The sequence below is a fragment of the Phyllobates terribilis genome, unplaced genomic scaffold (assembly GCF_046119375.1).
Source record: "Phyllobates terribilis strain yellow unplaced genomic scaffold, ASM4611937v1 Scaffold_5__5_contigs__length_657084704, whole genome shotgun sequence".
Classification (NCBI taxonomy): Eukaryota; Metazoa; Chordata; class Amphibia; order Anura; family Dendrobatidae; genus Phyllobates; species Phyllobates terribilis.
In genome coordinates, this window is record NW_027362765.1 from 294,312,759 (window position 1) to 294,326,436 (window position 13,678).

Below are 13,678 nucleotides of genomic sequence, written 5' to 3' on the forward strand. Positions count from 1 at the left end.
TTCTCAAGAACGGTGAGCAAAAATCACAGAACCACACGGGGGGACCTAGTGAATGACCTGCAGAGAGCTGAGACCAACATTACACAGGCTACCATCAGTAACACACTACGCCGCCAGGGACTTAGATCCTGCAGTGCCAGACGTGTCCCCCTGCTTAAGCCATTACATGTCTGGGCCCTTCTGAAGTTTGCTAGACAGCATTTGGCAGATCCAGAAGTGTATTGGGAGAATGTCATATGGTCAGATGAAACCAAAGTTGAACTGTTTGGTAGAAACACAACTCGTCGTGTTTGGAGGAGAAAGAATGCTGAGTTGCATCCAAAGAACACCATACCTACTGTGAAGCATGGGGGTGGCAACATCATGCTTTGGGGCTGTTTCTCTGCCAAGGGACCAGAACAACTGATCCATGTACATGAAAGAATGAATGGGGTCATGTATCGTGAGATTTTGAGTGCAAACTCCTTCCATCAGCAAGGGCATTGAAGATGAAATGTGGCTGGGGCTTTCAGCATGACAATGATCCCAAGCACACTGCAAGGGCAATGAAGAAGTGGCTCTGTAAGAAGCATTTCAAGGTCCTGGAGTGGCCTAGCCAGTCTCCAGATCTAAACCCTATAGAAAACTTTTGGTGGGAGTTGAAAGTCTGTGTTGCCCAGCGACAGCCCCGAAACATCACTGCTCTAGAGGAGATCTGCATGGAGGAATGGGCCAACATACCAGCAACAGTGTGTGCCAACCTTGTGAAGACTTACAGAAAACGTTTGACCTCTGTCATTGCCAACAAAGGATATATAACAAAGTATTGAGATGAACTTTTGTAATTGACCAATTACTTATTTTCCACCAAAATTTGAAAAAAATGTCTTTCCAAATCAGACAATGTGATTTTCAGGATTTGTTTTCTCATTTTGTCTCTCACAGTTGAGGTCTACCTATGATGTAAATTACAGGCCTTTCTCATCTTTTTAAGTGGGAGAACTTGCACAATTGGTGGATGACTAAATATTTTTTTCCCCACTGTATGTTATGGTGCTGTCTGTGTATATACTATACAGGATATAGTGTGGAGTCCAGTTGAGCTGTATAGAACTATATATTATGGTGCTGTCTGTGTATATACTATACAGGATATAGTGTGGAGTCCAGTTGAGCTGTGTAGAACTATATATTATCGTACTGTCTATGTATGTATTATGTGTGGCGTCCATACTACATGGTACAGATACAGCACACCACACTGTATTAGTTATACTTTTGACAGTCCGGAAGCTGTGGCCAAGCGGTGGCCTCCATAATCCAGTGTGTTGTGTTTATAACTCACTCAACTGTCTTCTTCTATGCTTTCTTACCTAAGCCTTACTAGAACTAGTGGCAGTAGGAAGAGTCAGTCGCAGGACAACAACAGTCACTGAAGTATTGTGGAGGAGAGGCAGAGTAGTAGCCGCTGTAAGCAGGAATGGAGTTTTTGTGACGAGTCGAAGACAAAGGAAGGTGAGACAGTAAGTGACCCAGACCCACCGATTGATGAAAGTAGCAGAAGTGCTCAATAGAGCCATCAGCTAAACCCCATTACTTACTCCAGCTACAAGGAGAACTAAACAGAGGCAAGAAGAAAATGCTGCCAGCTCACACCATTCATAGGATGAAAGCTCAGAATCACAATCCAACCAAACGTGTGGTAAGTACATCAAAAATAGAAAAAACTTCCAGCTCCTTGGTTAAACTTTAGAATTCTTTATTAATATGATTTAAATCCATTCCAAAAAAAGTGCAAGGTATTGAAGAGAGAAGGAAAAACGACGCGTTTCGGACACTAACTGGTTTTCTTATTCAAAGCCTGATGGGAAAATTTTCCCAGCCACCATAAATGTCTCCATAATCCAATCATAACAAGGCTGATATGATTCTGCCTGTCAGTGTGTCTGCAAGCAGTGAGTGACAGTTTAGTTGTCCAATCTAGAACAGGGGCGTGCTGAGCTGTCAGTATGGTGATGGACAGCTCAGCCGTCCAATCAGAGACTGAGGTGTGCTGAGCTGTCAGTGTGCTGAGCTGTCAGTGTGTTGCTTGACAGTTTATTCATCCAATCAGGGCCCGGGGCATGCCAGGGCTTCCACCATGTGTCTGCTATTCAAGTGATTACCTGGCTATTTAGCTGTCTCTCTGCCTCCAATTAGTGCCTGTTGTAGCTTAGCTCAAATGGTGCACGCTTGCAGAGTTCCTGTATTTGATCTTTGTTGTCCCACCTTGGACCTTGCCTTTGAACATCCGTTTACTCTTTTGTCTTGATCTGCTACCTTCCTGTAATTCTGACCTCGGACTGTGACATGACTACTCCTTTGCCTTACCCCTTTGTTTATGATCTTGTTATCTCACCCCGGACCTCTTGACTATCCAGCCTCACAGCTTGTCCATGAGAACTAACTAGCATCACAAAATTAGTAGTGTTGAGCGAGCACTAAAATGCTCGGGTGCTCGAAGCTCGGGCCGAGCTCACTGTGATACTCGAGTGCTCGACCCGTGCAACGAGCCCAATGTTAGTCTATGGGAGACCCGAACATTTTTGCGGCGGCTCCCCCGGCAGTCTGTAGACAGCCTAAAAAGTGCCCAAAACGATAGTGACAGTGCTCAAATGACATGGGGACAGCATGGGGATCGCCCCTGGAAGCATTTCTGACCCCCAGGTCACTGCTGTCAACAACGTGGTCAGAGGTATTAAGCCCCTCTTACAGGCTCACAATAAAACGTTTAAAAACGAAAGTGAAAGTGCTTTCCTGTGAAATATGTTAACCCCTTAACGACCATGGGTCTTTCTGTTTTTGTGTTTTCCTTTTTTGCTCCCCTTCTTTCCAGAGCCAGAACTTTTTTAATTTTCGTTCAATATGGCCATGTGAGGGCTTATTTTTTGCGGGACGAGTTGTACTTTTAAACACGATCACTGGTTTTACCATATCGTGTGCTGGAAAATGGGAAAAAAATTCCAAGTGCAGTGAAACTGCAAAAAAAATGCAATTCCACAGTTGTTTTTTGGGTCCTTTTTTTACCACGTTCACAGATTGCTAAAACTGACCTGCCATCATTATTTTCCAGGTCGTTACGAGTTCATAGACACCAAACATGTATAGGTTCTTTTTTATTTAAGTGGTGAAAAAAAAATCCAAAGCTTGCTAAAAAAACAAAAAAAAATGACGCCATTTTCCGAGACCCTTAGCTTCTCCATTTTTCGGGATCTGGGGCCAGGTGAGGGCTTATTTTTTGCGTGCCGGCCTGATGTTTTTATTGAACCATTTTGGGGTAGATCCGATGTTTTTATCGCCCGTTATTGCATTTTATTGCAAAGTTGTAGCGACCAAAAAAACTTAATTCTGGTGTTTAAAATTTTTTTCTCGTTACGCCGTTTACTGATTGTATTAATTCTTCTTTTATATTGATAGATCGGGCGATTCTGAACGCGGCGATACCAAATATGTGTATGTGTTTTTTTTTTATATATATATATATATATATTTTATTTTGAATGGGGCGAAAGGGGGGTGACTTAAACTTTTATATATTTTTTGTTTTTTTTATTTTTTTAAAAACTTTTTTTTACACTTTCTGCTTGCTTCTATAGTCTCCAGAGGAGACTAGAAGCAGCAGTTGTCTGATTGCTTCTACTGCATACAAGCGATGAGCAGATCGCTTGTATGCAGGAGAAATGCTCACTTGCTATGAGCGCTGACCACTAGGTGGCGCTCATAGCAATTGAGACATGACAACCACAGGCGTCTGCTGCAGACCCTGAGTTGTCATGCCCACCCATTGGTGACCCGCGATCACGTGACGGGGTCACTGATGGGCGGGGCTTAGGACTCCCGGAAGCGCGAGTTAAATGCCACTGTCAGAGATTTAACATATTAACAGCCGCGGGTGGATTGCGATTCCAATAATCAGCTGACATGTGCTCGCTTCAGTGCGGCCTCACCGCCGGAGCCCCCGCTGAACCGGCCTTCCCGACCTGGTGCGTAATATTACTGACCAGGTCGGAAAGGGGTTAAGGAACATCCTTTCCAGGGTAAAGACTTGTGTATAAGGTAAAATAAATAACCAAAAACAAAAATACTCCTCCACACCTTGGGCTATGTTCACAAGTAGCATTTTTTATGTGTTTTTTCACATTTGTATTGCTTTCAACCGTGACAAATGCATTCACCGGGAAATGTCAGTTTAACATTTTACAACCTTATCTGGCCATGTGCTGTGTGACACATGCATACAGTGCTAAAAAGACATGGGAACAGCATGGGGAAGACCCCTGGAAGCATCTCTGACACCCAGGTCACTGCCTAAAAGTGTGCCCATCAGAAGTGATCCTTGCCGCATCAGAAGATGCAGACTTGCAACTATCCCCGTGCAAGTCCTTGTCCCAGGGCAGTGTTCAATTGTACCTCCCCCATAACTTGCAATACAAGCGCAAGTATGCAGCCTGCCACCCACCCACCCCCCAGGCTGCAATACCATACTGCTAGCTTGCTTGCACTTGAAATTGGGCCTTTTAGGCATGTGGAGGTGGAATCTGGCCACCATGTCATGGCTGCATCGGTAGCCTGGTATTCATACTCAGTCCCCAGCCGCCCGGCGGCCGGGTGTCCACGCTTGGTCCCCAGCCGCCAGGGGGCGGCCGGGTGTCCATAAACGGTCCCCAGCCGCCCCTATTTGTCCCGGTGCGCCTTATACACAAGCGCGCATACCAAAACATTACCTGTGCCCTCCCCAGTGCATTTAGTGGGAAGGACAGCCTATCCACAAACACGTGGACAAGTGAATGTGGCCAGGAATGGTCCATCTCACTGACGCCTTCACACTGGGTTAATATTGTGGAAGCCGGGACACAGTTGGACACTGGGATGCAACACGTCCTCCAGACATAGAGGATTGCGGGTCCTGGGTCAATCAGGCTTCAACACAAAGCTCAGAAGGTAGACAGCAGCAGTGGTCGGCCTCCTACACAACGAGTAAATTATTCATGATCATGAGGCCATCCACCTCCTTAGCTTTCTGTTCCTTGGAATGCAAGCGCATGTATGTAGTAGCAGCTAGGCCTGAGGTGATCAGCGTTTTGGCGCATATTCTACCTCCTTCGAGGATTGCTGGATGTTTTCCTGCTACTATCCCAGTTCTATGACTCCCGTTAAAACAAAGCTTCAGGTGATGAATGATGGATGAGGTGGTGGCAAAGGAGAAAGAGCTGGAGGAACAGTGACCATTCACATCAATATCAGGCCAGCCAACCACACATGTCTTGTAGGATATGTTTCCGTACCAAAAGGAGCGGTTCAGCTACACAGTTATAAGGCATACAGTGAAGGCAATGCCTACCAAAAATTTCGAGGCACTCCAATGCCCCTTGGAAGTGACATGGAGGTCAGAGGGCCTTAACTAAACCGTTTTTTCCATTTATAGCAACTGGGTCTCCTGTACACTGTTGGCCTAAGCAGGGAATGGAAGGCTTTCCAAAAATTATTAGGCACTGCAATGCCCCTTGAAACAGACGTGGATTACAGCGTATTAAAAACCTTCTACCCATTATTGGGGCGTGGGTCTCCCTTAGTGTTCGCCTATGCATTGAAAAGCAAAAGCTGACAAAAATTAGGAGGAAATGCAATGCCCGTTGCAAGAGTCGTGGAGGTTAGAGGTAATTAAAAACAACATGTCAATGCCCCTTGGAAGAGCTGTGGAGTTCAGAGTGGTTTAACAAGACGGTTTTAATGCCCCTTAGAAGAGACGTGGAGTTCAGAGTGGTTTAACAAGACAGTTTTAATGCCCCTTGGAAGAGATGTGGAGGTCACAGTAGCTTAACAAGATGGTTTTAATGCCCCTTGGAAGAGACGTGGAGTTCAGAGTGGTTTAACAAGACAGTTTTAATGCCCCTTGGAAGAGTGGTGGAGGTTACAGTGGAATAAAAAGACAATATCAATGCCCCGTGGAAGAGACGTGGAGGTCACAGTAGCTTAACAAGATGGTTTTAATGCCCCTTGGAAGAGTGGTGGAGGTCGCAGTGGAATAAAAAGACAATATCAATGCCCCTTGGAAGAGTGGTGGAGGTTACAGTGGAATAAAAAGACAATATCAACGCCCTGTGGAAGAGACGTGGAGGTCACAGCAGCTTAACAAGACGCTTTTAATGCCCCTTGGAAGAGTGGTGGAGGTCGCAGTGGATTAAAAAGACAATATTAACGACCCTTGGAAGAGACGTGGGGTCACAGTAGCTTAACAAGACGATTTTAATGCCCCTTACAAGAGCCATGCAGTACAGCATATTAAAAACATTATTCCCATTATTGGAGAGTGGGTCTCCCATAGTCTTTGCCTATGCCTTCCAAGCAAAAGCTGCCAAAAATTAGGAAGGGGGAACTTGCAATGTCCCTTACAGGAGCCATGCAGTACAGCATATTAAAAACATTATTCCCATTATTGGGGAGTGGGTCTCCCATAGTCTTTGCCTATGCCTTCCAAGCAAAAGCTGCCAAAAATTAGGACAGAGGAACTTGCAATGCTGGCAACATGGACCACGGTCACCCTGGTGGTATAGTGGTCATGGAGGCTGAGGATAAGGAGAAGAGCAAAAAACAGCCGAAATGAGGAAGCGTATACCCATGTGTGGGTGTGAAGCGATGCATGGGAATACACCTCCCGAAATAACACAGTGGATTTGACTTTATGTTACTCTGCTGTCATTTGGTGGTGATGAGAAATCTGGCCCAATCCAGCCCTTGTTCATTTTGATAAGGGTCAGCTTGTCAGCATTGTCAGTTGACAGGCGAGTGCGCTTATCAGTTATAATTCCCCCAGCGGCACTAAAAACACGCTCCGATAACACGCTAGCGGCAGGGCAGGCCAGGACCTCCAAGGCATACAGAGTGAGTTCATTCCAAGTGTCTAGCTTGGATACCCAATAATTAAAAGGCACAGAGGAATCACGGAGGACGCTGGTACTCCCTCACCATCTTTTGAAACTTTCCACTCCTTGTGAGAGTACCCTGCGCCTCAGGGCCTGTAAGCTGGGCAGGTCTCAGAAAACTGTCCTACAACATTGACAGTGTTCCCCTGCCTCTGCTGGATTGGAGTTGCGTCTCTCTCGCCTGTATGCCTTAGTTGGGCAGCGAACTGTGACCTCTGCCGCTAGCGTGTTCAGATGGGAATTTTTTTAAGAGTTCTGCAGCAAGGGCCTTCTGGTATTGCCCCATTTTTGTAGACCTCTCCACCTCAGGAATAAGAGAGTGAAAGTTCTCCTTGTAGCGGGGGTCTACAAGTGTCACCAACCAGTAATGACTGTCACCCAACATTTTGACAACGCGAGGGTCACGGTTAAGGCAGCGTAACATAAAGTCAGCCATGCGTGCCAGACCGGTAACGGGCAAGATTTCCGTGTCCTCACCAAGATGACGACTGACCATGCTCTCCTCCTCCTCTTCCTCCTCCCCCCTGTCCTCAGGCCACCCACGCTGAACCAACGGTATGACACTTGTACAGGTACTACCGTCTACAACGCATGATAGCAGCTACTGTGCTTCCTCCTCCTCCTCCTCCTCTCCCTCATTGTCCCCCAATGCACGTTGGGATGAGATGAGGCTGGGCTGTGTGTAATCGCCCGCTACGGCTTCTTGATCCATCTCATCATACTCTGGCTGCAATGCCTCCTCTTTAATTCTCTGCAGAGAGCGTTGCAAAAGACAGACAAGTGGGATGCTGACACTAATGATGACGTCATCGCCACTCACCATCTTGGTGGCCTCCTCAAAGTTTGTCAGGATGGTACATATGTCAGACATCCAGGTCCACTCCTGAGGTCTTATGTGTGGAGTCTGACCTGAATATCGACGGCCTTGTTGCAGCTGGTACTCCACAACTGCTCTCTTCTGCTCACAAATCCTTTGCAATATGTGGAGGGTAGAGTTCCAACGTGTGGGGACATCACACACCAGTCGGTGTGCCGGAAGCTGCAAACGCTGCTGCAACACAGCAAGGGCGGCGGAAGCTGTAGCCGTCTTGCGAAAATGAGCTGACAGGCGGCGTACTTTCACGAGCAGATCTGGCAACTCGGGGTACGATTTAAGAAACCGCTGAACCACAAGGTTAAGCACATGAGCCAGGAATGGTACGTGTGTGATCTCACCTCGCCTCAGAGCCGCCACCAGGTTACGGCCATTGTCACACACGACCATGCCGGGATGTAGGTTCAGCGGTCTCAGCCACAGATCTGCCTGCTCTTTCACAGCTGTCCACAACTCACAAGCAGTGTGAGGTTTATCACCTAAGCTTATGAGTTTCAGCACAGCCTGTTGCCGCTTGGCGGAGGCAGTACTGCAATGCTTCCAGCTTGTAACTGATGTGGTGATATCTGAGATGGAGGCTGAACATGAGGAGGAGGAGGATGCGCAGGAGCTGTACACTGTGGGGGCAACTCTGACTGACATAGGGCCCGCAATCCTCGGTGTGGGGAGGATGTGTTCCGTCCCAAGGTCCGACTGGGTCCCGGCTTCCACTATGTTTACCCAGTGTGCCGTCAGAGAGATGTACCGTCCCTGGCCACAAGCACTTGTCCACGTGTCCGTTGTCAGGTGGACTCTCCCAGTAACTGTGTTGTTGAGGGCACGGCAGATGCTTTGGGACACGTGCTTGTGTAGTGCGGGGATGGCACACCGGGCAAAATAGTGTCGGCTGGGGACCGAGTACCGAGGGACGGCCACCGCCATAAGATTGCGGAAGGATTCCGTCTCCACCAGCCTAAAAGGCAGCATTTCCAATGCAAGCAGTCGTGAAATGTGCGAATTTAGGACTGTGGCCTGTGGGGCGTTAGCTGCGAATTTCCGCTTTCGTTCAAAGGTCTGGGATATGGACAATTGAACGCTGCGGTGGGACGTGGACGTTGATGCTGTTTCTTGAGAAACTGCCATAACAAGTGAAGACTGAGAGGAGGGGGCATGTTTACATGCAGTATGGACAGGGGATTGCCTTGCACACACAACAGGGGGTTCTATTGCACGCACAACAGTGGAAGAAGCAGTGGTGACACCCGCTGACACTGGTCGTGCACCCTGGGTTTCGCCCCACAAAGTCGGGTGCTTTGCTGCCATGTGCCTGATCATGCTGGTGGTGGTCAGGCTGGTAGTTTTGTCACCCCTGCTGATGCTGGCATGGCAGGTGGAACATATGGCCTTTTTGGGGTTATCAGCAGAGTCTTTAAAAAAATTCCAGACTCTGGAAGACCTACCGCTTGTACTGGCAACGTCCCTCGTGTTGGTGTTACGGGGAGCGGTTGCCTGCCTTCTGTCTGCGGCCACCACACTGCTTCTTCCTGCCTGTTGGGGTACTCTGCCTCCCTCCCCCTGTGTGCTGCTGGCCTCACTCTGCATGTCCTCCTTCCACGTTGGGTCAGTTACTAGATCATCCACCACCTCCTCCTCTTCCACTTGCGCACCACGATCCTCCTCCTCACTTCCTGGCAATTGTGTCTCGTCATCGTCCACCACTTGTGACAGATTGCCAACGTCGAATTCCTGTGGCCGTGGCTGTTCAAATATTTGGGCATCGCAACATGGGATCTCCTCTTCCACCACTTCAAGCGTATCAGGCAAGGGGCCCAAATATGGAAATGGACCAGTGAACAGCTCTTCAGAGTGTCCAAGTGTGGGATCACTTGCTGCCTGACGACACTCGGCATGGTGGGAGGAAGGAGCATCAGGGTGAGGAGGAGTATGCGGTCGAGACTCACGGCTACTAAGAGTTGACCGTGTGGAAGACAGACCGGAGGTGGTGGTGCCCAGGTAACTGGAAGTATTGTCTGCTATCCAATTAATAACCTGTTCACACTGATCAGTTCTCAATACTGGTGTTGTTCTGTGCTTTCCTAGTAATTCGTTCAAGAAGTGGGAGCGAGAAGATGTGGCTGTTGGTTGTTGCACATTTTCACCTTGGCCACGGCCCGTCCTCTGCACGAACCATCACCAGAACGTCCACTTCCACGTCCCTTGCCACGTGCCTTGCCCATTGTAAATGAAGTAAAATAGCTTACACTTGCACTATCAATGGAAAAAAGGTAATAAAGAGTAGATTAGAACCGTGGAAGAGGAAAACCACAGTTATTGTTTACTGGGGTATACCACACTTTTTTAAATAGAGATATTTGCGGCTGAACAGTGAGCGACACACTCAAACTGCTTTTTTTTAAGATACCAAAGGCCCAAAACTGGATAGTACAGCGATTTGACCCGTGGAACTGCGAAACCACACTGGGATGTCGGGCCTACACAAGACTATTTTCAACAGATATATTTTTGTGTCACAACAGTCAGGAGACACTACTGTTTTTCTTTACGGAAAAAACTACCAAAACCTGAATAATAGAGATTTTTTACCGTGGAACAGCAAAACCACAGTTATAATTTACTGGTGTATACCAGGCTTTTTAAAATATATATATATTTGCGGCTGAACAGTAAGCGACACACTCAAACTGTTTTTTTTAGATACAAATGGCCCAAAAGTGGATAATACAGAGGTTTGTACCGTGGAACTGCAAAACCACACTTGTATTTCTCGGGCCTACACCAGACTATTTTCAACAGATATATTTGTGTCTGAAAAATCAGGGAGACACTATTTTTTTCTTTTTTACAGCAAAAAATGCAAAAAGCAGGATAATAGAGATTTTTTACCGTGGAACAGCAAAAGCACACTTCTGTCTCTCTGGCCTACACCAGACTATTTTCAACAGATATATTTGTGTCTGAAAAATCAGGGAGACACTATTATTATTTTTATACAGCAAAAAATGCCTAAAACGGGATAATAGAGATGTTTTACCGTGGAACATCAAAACCGCAGTAATAATTTACTGGTGTATACCAGGCTTTTTAAAATATATATATATTTGCGGCTGAACAGTGAGCGACACGCTTAAACAGTTTTTTTTAGATACAAATGGCCCAAAAGTGGATAATACAGAGGTTTGTACCGTGGAACTGCAAAACCACACTTGTATTTCTCGGGCCTACACCAGACTATTTTCAACAGATATATTTGTGTCTGAAAAATCAGGGACACACTATTTTTTTTTTTTTTTACAGCAAAAAATGCAAAAAGCAGGATAATAGAGATTTTTTACCGTGGAACAGCAAAAGCACACTTCTGTCTCTCTGGCCTACACCAGACTATTTTCAACAGATATATTTGTGTCTGAAAAATCAGGGAGACACTATTATTATTTTTATACAGCAAAAAATGCCAAAAACAGGATAATAGAGATGTTTTACCGTGGAACATCAAAACCACAGTAATAATTTACTGGTGTATACCAGGCTTTTTAAAATATATATATATTTGCGGCTGAACAGTGAGCGACACACTCAAACTGTTTTTTTTTAGATAGAAATGGCCAAAAAGTGGATAATACAGAGGTTTGTACCGTGGAACTGCAAAACCACACTTGTATTTCTCGGGCCTACACCAGACTATTTTCAACAGATATATTTGTGTCTGAAAAATCAGGGAGACACTATTTTTTTTTTTTTTTACAGCAAAAAATGCAAAAAGCAGGATAATAGAGATTTTTTACCGTGGAACAGCAAAAGCACACTTCTGTCTCTCTGGCCTACACCAGACTATTTCCAACAGATATATTTGTGTCTGAAAAATCAGGTAGACACTATTTTTTTTTTTTTTTACAGCAAAAAATGCAAAAAGCAGGATAATAGAGATTTTTTACCGTGGAACAGCAAAAGCACACTTCTGTCTCTCTGGCCTACACCAGACTATTTTCAACAGATATATTTGTGTCTGAAAAATCAGGGAGACACTATTATTATTTTTATACAGCAAAAAATGCCAAAAACAGGATAATAGAGATGTTTTACCGTGGAACATCAAAACCACATTAATAATTTACTGGTGTATACCAGGCTTTTTAAAATATATATATATTTGCGGCTGAACAGTGAGCGACACACTCAAACTGTTTTTTTTAGATACAAATGGCCCATGGAACTGCAAAACCACACTTCTATTTCTCTGGCCTAAACCAGACTATTTTCAACAGATATATTTGTGTCTGAAAAATCAGAGGCACACTTTTTTTTTTGGGGGGGGGCACCAAAACGTTAATAAGATGGGTATTTGTACATTGTGAAGGAGGAAAAAAAAAAGAGGATTTAGATAAAAAAAAAGGATTTTTCCTGGCCCCCGGGACCTGGAGCTAAGTCCAGCAATTTCAGCAACAGGAGCAGCACACAGGACTGTAATGCAGCGTTTGCTGGTATAACCACTGCGTCTCCTATACAGCCTGCCTGCCTGCCTGCCTGATATACCTGGGATGGATATTAGTCCTGAGAAGGACTGTTTGTTTGATCTGGCAGCCTTTACAGACCCTACACTAACTATTTTGCAGGATATATCTCTCCCTAAATCAGCAGCGCTGTCCCTACACTGTCTGATCCGGAGCGACTGTGTCCAAGATGGCGGCGCCCGGTTTTAAATACCCGAGGTGACGCTGTGCGGCCAGCCAATCACTGTAATGCCCACAAACAACATGGCTGCGGCATTACAGTGACTGGCTGGCAATCCCTGCATGTTCATTGGCTCTGTAAAGAGCGCCAAACATGCAGGGCGGAGACCCGAGCTCCCGCCCGAGTAACCCGGAAATGCTCGGTGCTCGCCGAACATCCCGAGTAGCGTGATGCTCGGGCGAGTACCGAGCAGTGTCGAGCATGTTCGCTCAACACTAAAAATTAGCAATTTTCAACCTTTGAATGATATCCCATTAATCCAGCTTTTCATACCACACAAAAACATTAATACATAACATTTCCCTCCAGTCTGGTTTACATCAGCACCATTTGTAAAATGTTGTTTTATTTTGTTAACATTTTAGGTTTAAAAATGTAGCGGTAAATTTTCATTTTTTTCCAAGGAAATTTACAAAGCTTATTTTTTTAGGGACCTATTCAGTTTTGAAATGACTTTGGGGGTCCTATATATTGGAAATCCCCAAAAATGATCCCATTTTAAAAACAGCGCCCCTCAATATATTCAAAATTGCTTTCAGGTAGTTTATTAATGCTTCAGTTGTTTTTCAGACACCGGTATAGGGGTAATGTCCCCCAATTCTGTTAATATCCCCCCATCCTGGTATGTATGACCCCTGGTATACGTGGCCCTCATTCCCATCCTGGTATGCATGGCACCCCTTGATCACCCATCCTGGTATGCATGGCACCCCTTGATCCCCCATCCTGATATGCATGGCACCCCTTGATCCCCCATCCTGATATGCATGGCACCCCTTGAGCCCCCATCCTGATATGCATGGCACCCTTTGTGCCCCTATCCTGGTATGCATGGCACCCCTTGAGCCCCTATCCTGGTATGCATGGCAACAATCATACTCACCTCCTCTCTCCTCCAGCACTGTCTCGCTCTGCTGCCGACACTCTCATTGTGTGAGCCGCGCATGGCAGGGTGCTCATGGCGTCCGTGCCATGCGCTCTCTCACAGTGAAGTGCTGGAATAGTCACTGCTCCCCATACCGGGACTCTATGTGTGGGGAGCAGTGACCATTCAGTCTCTTCAATAGCACGCATACTGTACCTGCAGCGCAGCTCCTGCTGTGTTCGGCGGTCTGTGTGCCGCTATTAAAGACCA